The following is an 11,676-nucleotide window of genomic DNA, read 5'->3' on the forward strand; positions in this document are numbered from 1 at the left end:
CACTGTCCTACTCTGTTATGTGTTGTTAGTGTCTGTAATAAATGTATATTCTTTTTTTCCCTTCCCCTAACGAGTCTGCCTTTTGCTCGTGCCCATAAAGGGTGATTTTTTCCCCATCCCAGTCTTATCTTGAACCCCAAGCCTGGCTCTCTGTCCCTTCTCATTGCTGGAGGGGAAGGGAGAGAGAGCTGCTGCATTGTGGTTGGCTGCCAACCAGGCCCAAACCACGACAGTGAATGTTTTCTCAAGTACAAAAACCAGCTAAGACCCAAAAGCACAGCTGCTTGTATGTAAGGTGAAAATATCTGTTGTTACCACAGCCATGTTGCTGCAGTGGGAGTGTTACCTACAGACACCACTTCTTTGGTGCTTAATTGTGATACCTTTAAATGAACTAACAACAGGAAACACTTCTTGGAGGTGCCTCGCTGGCTGCAGGTAACTATCTTGGTGTAGAAGCCTAACTTCTAGGTAGTTATATTTAAATTTAACACTCTCTTCAGGACGTGTAGAACGATGTAGTCCTTCTTCTGCTAAACTTTGGAGTATCTGAAGAGCTACTCTTTCCCGTGGTTGGAGTGGTTTTGCCTTTTTAATATTATTTACTCTCTGACTTCAGGCTCAGGACTATATTACTTAACATGGCTGATTCATTGAATTATAGAGATGTAAAACAGGTCAGATTGGAAAAGGACCTCAGGAATTTTCGAAACCAACCTCCATCTGAAAGAAAGGTCAGCTATAAGATCAGACCAAGTGCTCAGAGCTTTATGCAGTTGGGTCTTGAAAGCATCCAACGGTGGAGAATACACAACCTCTGACACTGCTAGATTTATGGTCAGGATGGAAAATCTGTTCCTTAAATGTAGTTGCTGTTTATGCCCATTGACTCTCATCCTCCTGCCATGCAGCACTGCAAAGAACCAGACTGTGTCTTCAATAACTTCATCATAGGTACTGTCAGGCTTCTGCTACTCCTTCCCCCACAAGCCATCTGTTCTCCAAGCTGAACAAGCCTATCTTCCTCAGCCTCTCCTCACAGGGCAAGTGCTCCAGACACCAGTCATCACAGTGGCCCTCCACTGAACTTCTTCCAATTTACTGACAGCTGAGTTGTATTGGAGGCCCCAGATTTGGATGCCGTATTCTAGATGGTGTTTTAAAAGCCCTGAGACTCACCGCCCTTGATGTACCAGCTGTGCTGCTGGTCATGCAGCCTGGGATGCCGTTGGCCTTCATTGCTGCCAGGGGTCCCTGCTGACCCGCATCCAAACTGGTGTCTACCACGACCTGATCTTCCTTTTCCACAGAGCTGCAGGCTGTGCCCTTGCGAGGGGTTCCTCCTTCCCGGGTGCAGGACTTGGCACTGGTCCTTGTTGAGTTTCACAGGGTTCCTGTTGGCCCATTCTTCCAGCCTGTCCCTCTGAACAGCAGTCCTGCCCTTGAGTATATCAACTGCTGCCCCTGACACCACCACCAGTTTGGTATCACATGTACTCCTGATGAGAGTGGCCTCCATGGTTTCTTTCCTCCAGGTGATAGATGAAGATGTGCAGGAGGACGGATGCCAGGATAGGCCCCAAGCGTGTTCTGCTTGCTGCCTCCAGGTAGAGTATGACCCGTGAATCTCTGCCGTCTGAGCCTGCCCACCACACCATTTTCCATCCATGTAGTTGTATATGTATAGAGACTGTAATGTCCACATTCAGATACACAGCTGTTTTGGGAGAGAGTATCAAAAGTTTTGAAAAATTTGAGATAAATAGTCTGTCTTGATCTCCGTTTGTCCCCAGATGCATTCATTTTCACCTAGAAAGCAATCAGGTTGGTTAGCTATAACTTAACATTTGGTAAATTTGTGCTAGATGTTTTCAGTACCTTCTTCACATGCCCAGAAATGTGTTCCAAGAGGACCTGCTTCAGCAACCTTCTGCATTTATATATGCTACAGTTTAGTCAGGTTAGGTACAGATTTTCTTTATAGGTACTGAATTTAGTGTGTTATACTTAGACAACCCAGACTTGTTTGTATGTTTTATCAGTCACTAGGACTGCACGCAGTCCTTCATCAAACTGAAAGGAAATCTGTTGTTGAATGCCATCAACTCATGTTGATTTGGCTTAGCAGCTGATGAAGCTTTTATTTTCAAATTTCATTGAATCGTTAGTGCTTTTTTTTGTTTTAATGCAGTTTGCTTGTAAATCAGGCAGGTCTACTTAGCAACAGAATTTGTTACTTTTAAAGTCTCGGATTTGATCGATACCATGTTTCTTGGGGTACTGTTTTATTTGATATTTCACACTGTCATTGTGCATATCAAACAAAGACTGTGTCTATTACTTTAAAAAAAAGTTAGTTTTTTCTGGGTTTTCCATACCATGTGGTGTTCACTTGTACATTTTTATTATGCATCACATATCCTGTATAGAGCAGTAAACTCATTTTGAACTTCTGAAATTTAAAGTAGAGGTCCTAACATTTTCCTATGAATAAATCAGATGCTCTCTGCTCTGTGTAGTATCTACTTAGTGATTAACTTGAATCACAGTAAAGAAAAATCCTGCCTCCAGATTTCTTTTGAGTTATTTTTGTGGATTTTGCAGACTTCAGAGTGTATTTTGGATGTGTCCTGCATCATCAGTGTCGTATGGACCCAGCTTCTTACAGCGGGGCAGCAGTAGTAATGCAGCAGACTGCAATTTGTCAAAACTGCACACTTACAGGCTGAGGTCCTCAATTCCTTTCGCACACCATACTCTTGAACTCCTACTGTCGTCTTAATGCGGGCAAAATCAGGCAGCTTATTTCTAGACATGGCTGCCCCATCAGCAGGAGCTGTAGTTTCCCACTTGGTGCTTTTCATTACCAGTAAGCTGTTGGAGGCCTTGAATCATCAAGCAACCGTTCATAGATATTTGAGGACCATGGAAATCAGAGCCTAATGACCTAGCACTTTAATGATATTTATATATATGTGTAGCAAGAGAGATAGAACTCATAAATTATTTTAGTGTTCATATTATTGTGCAGTTGTGGGGAGTGGGGAAGTGATGTTGGATGTTAGTTTTAACTGTTAATTTCTTCTGGCTACCCTCACCAGCTTTACATGTGTGCTCTGTCACTTAATGTTAAATAAATTTTTAACTGGTTATTTTGTCTGATCTAAATTCAGGACATGTATGTCCTTGATGGCTACTGTTTAGACAGTAAGTGACAATAACAAGAGCCTGAGGAGGCAGATAGGAAGTGAATCTCTGTTATTGCAGCCATTATCACAGGATGGCCATACTGCGTGTTCTCAGTGCAATGCAGAGACTCAGATGGAGGCTGCTAAGTCTCAATCATGATCTTTGTGGTTGTACAGAAAACAGATTTGTCCCATCTTCTGCAGCACATAATCCAGTATCTGTGTCAATATAAGATGCCTATTGGCAAAAAAGCTTCGTAAAGTAGAGGTAATATGATTGCATAAAGTTTTGGTCTAAGTGTTTAATCTATGGAGTCAGTAAAGAGTTGATATATTTAATATGGATTCTGCTGTGCTTCATCTGATAGACTGCAACTAAAAAAAAAAAACTGGAAAACCGAAAAATAGCAGAAAATATACTGGGATGTATTTCCTTGGAAAATTGGAAGGAATAATGCATGAATGTTAAGGTGGAAAATTGCTGGTCCAACAGGATTTTATCTTTGATTTGAATTTATCTTTGCAAATTTTGTCTCTAATTACGGATCTGTTAGTTTTTCAGTCAAGGAGGTTCTTTTCTTGGCTAAAAGGCTATTTTGTCAGTGTCACGGACATGTTGTTAAAAAGCTCAAAGAAAAAAAAATCAGAAATCTGGATTAATGTCAAATTAACATAAGTTTAGAATTGTGTGAAGTCTTGGATTCATTTGTTGGAATCAGACAATGGCTTTTTCTGAAAAATACTGAAAACGTTGTCACTATTGTTTGTTATTTGATTGTTGTTATTGATGACTACATGTTTTTTACTTACATTTTAAACCTATTTCAATGGACAGCTAAAAGTCGAAAAGGCATCTGCAGATATCTGTAGTATCACTGAGAACAATAGACAAAGTGGTAATAGTAGTGCACTATGAGGAATTTAGTAATAAATATAAGCATATCTGCAACACCTACGATCCTAGCTTAGCATGGCTGAAGGCTAGAATCTTTTAGCAGGAGAAATACACAAGGTGAACTTATACATTTTAGAATGGTTGAGGTCAAAACGTGAAACTAGGTAACTAGAAAGATTTTCTGGCTGGATCTTGAGACATGCTTAAAGTGGCAAATACACAGATCCGAATATGGATCTCCATTTGTATGTTCCTATGTATGTATTGATGAATTTTAATTTCAGTTCTGACACTGAGCTGCAATGTATCAGTGAATTTATCTGTGAATTCAAGCATGGCTTGAATGAGCAGTCTTTAGATAGTAACATTTTCAACAGTGGGGATTTTTTATTTTTTTTTTTCCATAGAATTCTTGATTTCTTAAATAATTCTTGATTTCTTAAACTGTGTAATTGCTACTCTTGGCAAGTCTACACAAAAAAAAAAAAAAAAAATTAAGCAGAAATTCAAGCTCACTGCTTTACTAATATCCTTCATAAAACCTCAAAAGATTTTAGACTGTTGCTTATGTTCATCTCCCATGTGCTTACTTTCTGTCTGTGTACATATATTTTAATTGCATCCTTTTTGAAATAGGCACTGTCATGCTTAAGTGATCTGTTTGTAACATTTAATGATGTTAGATGCCGAATTCCTTCACTTAAGTCATGCATCTGGATTTGCTAAATACTCAGTTGTCTAGTGGTAATTTCTATGTACTTTTAAAAATGTATTTTGGAAGAGGCAATGATAGAGATTTTCTCCCTCTCTTACTTTTCCTTTCTGGTATGTAAAATACTTTTTTTTCAAGATACAGAGAGAGAGATCTCTGAAAAATCAGTAGTAGCATTTGAGTTTGGTAGTTTTGCCTCTGATGCTTTCTGCCCATTCTTCAACTTCAGTCCAATCACCTTTCTGTAGAATGGCTGTCCTCATCAGTAGAAGGTGCTGTCTTGCTCCTTGACCCTTTAAGCACTTTAGACATAAGTAGCATAAAGACTTTCTTAGTATGTAAAATATGTATTATAAGAACTCTTCTAGTTTGGAAATCCCTCTGTACTCACAAGATGGAAAGACACTGAAGAGAATGTGCAATTGGAACACCCCACAGTATTTCACCAAGGAAGGGGACCCTCAAGGAAAGGGGTTTATTCTAATCTGAGAAGCCAAGAGCAGAGAAGAACTCACAGGCCCTTGGAAGGGAAGATGAGAAAACAGAGCTCTTCATTGCTTTTCATTGGTTTATATAATTTTTCAGTATTTCATTATTTCTGTCTTGCACAAACAAAAAGAAATGGGTAAGGAAATCTCTAAGGGTTAGTTAGAGTATACATGAGTAGTTTGATATTCAGGTGCAGAAGCACACTCTTTGTAGAGGGTGTTTAATATTAAAAGGACATATATCTGGAAATAGATTGCTTTAAATATATGTAAAGACTGATTCATTGCGGTATAATTCTAGTTTTGAAGACAGTTGATTTCAATGTATTTTGGGACTGAAGACTGCAAGAGTGAATCAGTTCCATAATTATTTTGTGAAAAAATATTATGCTAGTAGTTCTGGAGAAATTTTTCTGTACAAATCATTACTATTTAGGGAGGGAAGCCATACCTTTCTTCATGTGTCTAAATGAATTCCATCTTGCATATGCAGAAATGTTTTTTTTAGGTTTCATTAGAGAAGGATTTTTATTCCTCTGTAAGTAGCAGATGTCTCAAATGAGTAAGAGAATTATGGCATGCTGTTATGAAACAGAATCCTAAAAATTCTGATTCTTGTAATAGAGGGGCTGAAAATTTCAAAATCTTACTTAATAGTAGTTCTAGAATTAACCTCTCTCTATATATATATTATATATATATATAAAAAGATATTTTACACTGCTGTTCACAACTGAAACTGTTAATCAAAATGAAAGAAAAAAGCCCTTAGCATTTTCTCAGTGACAAAGAGGAGAGGGCAAGATTTTGAGTGTAATTTAAACATATGACATTGGTTGATACCTAGGAAGAAATTTCAGTAGCTGTATTAATTGATATAGAAATACTGGCCTTAATGCAGCTTGTAGGGGTATTTGAGGTATTTTATTGTTTTTTTTATCAGTCTTCATTAAGGTGTATAAATTTTATTAATGGATATGCTATGTCTATTTCCTCAATTAGCTCAGAAATGCATGTCAATAAGTGCACGGTACCATAGCTGTCATAAATCTTAGAGGTCTGAAATACTATTTAGGTTTTTTGTTTAAATTGTCTGAGATAGAAAAGTATTAACAAAACCTGAAACATAGAGGGAAAAAAATATTGTAAATATATTAATGTAGCACAGAGAAATATTGAAACACCAATGAGGTGTGACCTCTGTAGCCCTCATCAGCTAAATATTCTCACTGAGTATCCATGCAGAAATATAAAATCTTCCTCTATATTTATTAAAACCATACCTTAGTATGAAAAGACAGATGTTTCAGGAAGAATGGGGAAAGATACATGACTGGTTGTGACTAGAATATATTTGTAGTTATTGTAAATCTACCAAGTACCAAAGGACTACAGTCTGCTTGCCACAGAGTTTCAAAGGTATATCTCTGCTTGCAAGAAGCTCTCAATTGTGGTCAAGCTTAGTGTTCATGTCTGACACATTACTGTCTATATTTCAGCAGGACAGGTAAAAAAATTATGCCAGTATTGTCTTATTCCCAGAGAGAGAAAGGACATCCTTTTGGAGCTCCAATCTGAAAAGACATGAGAAATTATGTTCTTAGTGTACGCAGATTACTGGTAGGAGCATTAGTGTGGCATTAAGTATAGTGTTGGAAGACTAAAGAAAAAGTATTTACTCCTCACAACAGAGGCACATAGCAAAATAGGAACAGTAAAAATAAAATGGGAGAACAGTAATAGTATAGGGCAGGTGAAGAAATTTGAGAGCAGAAAGAGTGCTAGGGACCTGTTTTATCTAGAGATGTTCTGAGAAGAAGCATTGGTAAGGGGCCTGCATGGCCAAAAAAAATCAGTCTGGACCTCAATCTGATGGAAAGTGTCAGATGAACCACTCCCACACAATGTTGTCAGCCTTTATGGAAGGGTGTTTTACACAGTAATGAAAAGATTATTAGAACTGACCTTGTTAGTCTCTGCCTATGCAAAGATTTATTCATTTATCAAATCTGCAGAATCATGAGACTGCTTGGTTTAGTATTTGCTGAAACAATTTCTTTAATATTGATGAAGAACCTAGAGAGAAGGAAGAAGGTTTTTTTTAAAAAAAAAGAAAAGCAAAAACAAAAAAAAAAAAACCCAAACCCGAAACAAGCAAAGAAAAAAAAATCCAACCCCACAAAAAACCCTCAAAAAACCTAACAATAATAGGATGCTGATAGATAAACCTTTGTTGGCTTTTAATTCGTTGGCATGCACATTGTTTCAGTAAATATTATAGGTAGGTTCATGACTGAAGCATGGACAAGTCTCATTACATTTGAATTGGAAAAGTACAGCCTGTTTATTCTTCCTGATAGCAATGCCCAATTACATGCAGAAAGGAGATTCTAATAGTCGCACCTTAGCTTCTATCATTTGGTCACCATTGTATCAATAGTCATTCTTGCAGATTTCAGATAAGCTGCAAGTGAGAAATAAAATATGTTTCTTTTAATTGTAGGAAAGTGAAAGCCTTACTTTGGTTATGAGGCCCTCTCTGGTTGAATGAGAAACTGAAGAGGATCTAGACGATTCAGGTTATATTGTGATTAATTTTCTGCTTTTTGACTTTCCAGTAAAGGCTGTGACACATTGTCATATTTCATTGCATCTTGCCATAGCGATAACTCACAACACACATTTATGGCAATGTATTCCTTTCATATTTTATTAGATGCAGTTGCTGTCTATCTTTGTAATAATGAATCTAACTTCAAGTTTTCTAGTTAACAAACTTATTTTAGTTGTTTCATCCTGGATTTTATGTTTGCTATTTACTGTTAATTGGTCACAGTTCTTCGATGGTTGTAGATGGCTCTGATGTATTAACCCATGGCACGTAACTTTTTTCTTTTGTTTCCTTTAAAGCATACATTTAGATTTTCATGTACATATGTAAAGCACTGAAAATAAGACTTGAAAACCCAAGTGGGCTGGGTATCCAAAAATTATTAATTACTGTTAATAATTTTGTGTGATGACTTTTGAAAGATACTATGTTCTGCTTTTAGATTTTACTCCTTACATATGTCATTTTGTAATCTCTCTTCAATTGACATAAACAGAGAATAGTCTTTCAGACAAAAATGCTTTAGAAATAGTCATCTCTAATTAAAAAGTTTAAGGATGAGTTGAAGATGTAATTAATGGACATTGGTATTGGTAATGACTTTGTGGCCAGTGTAACTCATTTAAGCCTTTATTCTAGCTAATATTTAAATAAAGTACGTGATATTGAGAATGCACTTAAGTATTTCCCTTCTGGGTGTTTGAATCTTTGCTTGCTTTTATGAAAATTAATGATCTGTTCTACCTTTAGACCCTGAATGGCAAATTGTATTAAGGCCTGCTTGTACAGCTCTGTCTTGACAGCATTGGAGCTAGATCATAAGAAATCTACATTTAAACAGTCATTTTCAGGGAAAGATCTAATGGTAAGCATGGAAATGGTTCTAATCCAGTAAAAAAGATTCATGTGTTTTCTGCATGCATTGTCCTTGCCTTAAAAATATTATGATCTGCTGTAAAAACTACCATTTTGCTCATGCTTTGGGCGGAAAAGAGAATTAGGAAGCAGAAGGAAGGACATGGAATAATTGCATAAAATTATTTGGGTTTGCAGTCAGTTTAAATGGGTGATATGCAGTACCTTTTGCAGAGTCTGCTCAGCAGAAAAGATAGCGGAAAAAGACAGAAGAAATCATTGCACTCATGTGCAGACCTGTGATGGGTGCATGACTTTGGTGCTATTACGGTGTCCACCTTTCGGGCAGGACAGAGCTAAGAGGAGGCAAGAGGAAAGGCAACCGAACAGGTGTTGGGGTTGTAACTGCTGCTGTATGAGGAGGCACTAGGAAGGCTGGTGTGTCACTCCTGTTTTAAACAGTATGAGGCTGAGAAGGGGTAGGACTGAGATTTACAAACTCTAGGAGGTGGTGAATATAGAAAACGTATAGCAAAAAATGTATAGCAAATGAACATACCACTTCAGTGCTAGGGATAGTTCTTAAAATGATTACTTGAAGCAGTTAAAGGAAGTACTTCCTTACCCAGGGGTTAGCGAATATCTGGAATTTGTTGCCAGAAGAGGAGATGGGGCAGGCCATATCAGCAGAATCAGAGAGGCATTACGCACATTCATGAACAACAGGTTTATAACAAGAAACAGGAAGGGTTGTGCCCTCCTCCATCCCGACAGCAACAGCTGTGGATGCTGGGAGAGCGTGAAGGCAACCAACAGCAGAGAATACCCAGGCATCCTCTCACCAGTGTACCCTGTTACCACAGACCAAGTGCTGGGCTGGGAGGATGACCTGTCCGGTGCAATGTGGCATTTCTTATGCACTTAGTTTTTGCTTTGATTTGATATAAGTCTAGCTAGGATGGATACCTGTAATAATCTGTGCAGGACAGAACAGAGCTGTGCCTGGGATAATTTATTTTACTACTTAGAAAACTTTTCCATCCTGGAGTGATGGGTTTGACCCATTTATGTAGCCTTCAATCTCTTTTTCCTGTGGGTCAATGAAACATTAAACTGTAGCAACCACTTTACCAGGTAACTGTAGGAAAATTGTAGGAAAATGGTTTTTTATAGACATCAATTTTGAGTTTGTTCTAGCATTTATTTGCCTTACATGACTATGAGTTATTCTTTGGTCAGAAGTACACAAGAGGGACAATTACAGATGGAAGGTTGAATAAATCATTCATTCTCAGCAAAACAGGAAGATATTTGCAAAGTTTTTTGGTTTTGTTTGTTTGTTTGTTTGTTTTTCCCTCAGTAGCTGCAACCTCCTGCTCTTTGAATATCACCCTTATGTGAATGAGGGGTTAACCTTCTTCCAATCCTTTAGAGACATCTTATCCCCATTTGCCAGGGCATCCAAGGTGTGCTTCAGGGACTACTTCCTGCCTTAATTTCTAGATTTCCATGGTTCTGCATATTTACAGAGGATATGAATTAATATTAATGAGATAAAATTAAGATAGAGAGAAGACTGTAAAACCAATGGGAGACTTTATGGCTAGCAAGTACAAAGAAGCATATCAAGTACTAATTACCTTCATACCAGCACTCAGTCAAATGAAAATAGAGTAAGCAGTGATGACAGGTTTGAATTTTGGGTAGCCAGTAAATTTTCAATTCTCCTAATCCAAGATTTATAAATGCCAAGACAACAATATTGCTAAGGTTCCTTTTGGACTTACACCTACACATCCCTATCCTCTGCATAATTTATTTGCACTATTTAAATGTATGTATTGCAGATGTTAACTTTGGGCTTTAGAAATCTAAATTATGGATATATCCTTTGAGGATAAAAAAGAATTACAAGATTTACATACAGTGAAAAAGCAAATAATTTAAGACCTCCCTCTCCTCTGCACCCTTGTGTCCCTGTGGTACCAACCACCTAAATTCAAGGCATTATATTTTCTATCTCATCTGCCCCCAAAGGCACTGTTATTACCTCAGGCAGTGCAAGTTGATTCAGAATCCCCTTTAAATCACCAGGCATTCTTCTGTTAACTCTTGTCTGCCTGAACTGGTGCAGACTTTCCAGGACCCCTGACAGATGAGATCCATACCTAAATCAGAGCCTCAAAACACTAGTTTTATACTGAGACTGAATTTCCAAATCATCAAAACATCATGAGCTGACACAAATAGCAGCAGAATTTCAATATAAAGGTCTTGTTGCTGTAGGAAATAAAATAATAAAGAAAACCTGTAAGAACACCGATTATTTAACAGCAGTAAATCAGTCTGATGTATACAGTAAGATCTTTTAAAAAATAAATTTTTATTATTATTTCTAATACATCTTCATTCCCCAATTTCCCTTTCTGCTTGAATCTCAGGCTTTATCATATGTTCTCCAAAGGATTTAACAGCTACTCCTTCCCTTAAAAGATGCATATGAAATAAATACCTTTTGTCTGGAAGGGTATCAGAGCCTGTGCCACCTGGGAGAAGAGGCAGCCTGTCCTGCAGAGTCCGGCACTGCTCAGTGCTATTCTTGCTCTTTTTCACAGCAGTGAAAGTGGTGGCTGCTACCAGGTTTGCTTTCAGGCTGGTGAGACAAGTAGCTGTCTTTGCTTGTCTCATGTGTTACAGCACTGATACACAGCACTGTATATGGTTTGAAATTGTTAGAGACTGTTGCATGCCAAAATAAATGTAAATAGGTGAGCAGGAAAGGCAGAGTGTGAAATCCAGCCATCAGGTAAGATATTCTGATGCTAGAAGTTCAAATTACTATAAAAATGATGCTGACAAGAATTATCTTTTAGGAGACTTCTGCCATCCAGTGCTGGATTTCTGCCTCCATTTTGCTTTTGCCTTAC

At 37.7% G+C, this 11,676-nt stretch overlaps 1 long non-coding RNA gene across 1 annotated transcript; it reads right to left on the reverse strand.

Annotated features, from left to right (window-relative positions):
* Positions 1-223: 223 nt before the first annotated feature.
* LOC116960808 lies at positions 224-11,407 on the reverse strand. Its single transcript, XR_004406596.2, has 3 exons — positions 11,262-11,407; positions 7,249-7,359; positions 224-1,809 (listed from the first exon to the last, which is right to left on the reverse strand). It is a non-coding gene; the product is annotated as an uncharacterized LOC116960808 (long non-coding RNA).
* Between the last annotated feature and the right edge of the window lie 269 nt (positions 11,408-11,676).

The sequence above is a fragment of the Tyto alba genome, unplaced genomic scaffold (assembly GCF_018691265.1).
Source record: "Tyto alba isolate M040663 unplaced genomic scaffold, T.alba_DEE_v4.0 Super-Scaffold_16, whole genome shotgun sequence".
Taxonomy (NCBI): Eukaryota; Metazoa; Chordata; class Aves; order Strigiformes; family Tytonidae; genus Tyto; species Tyto alba.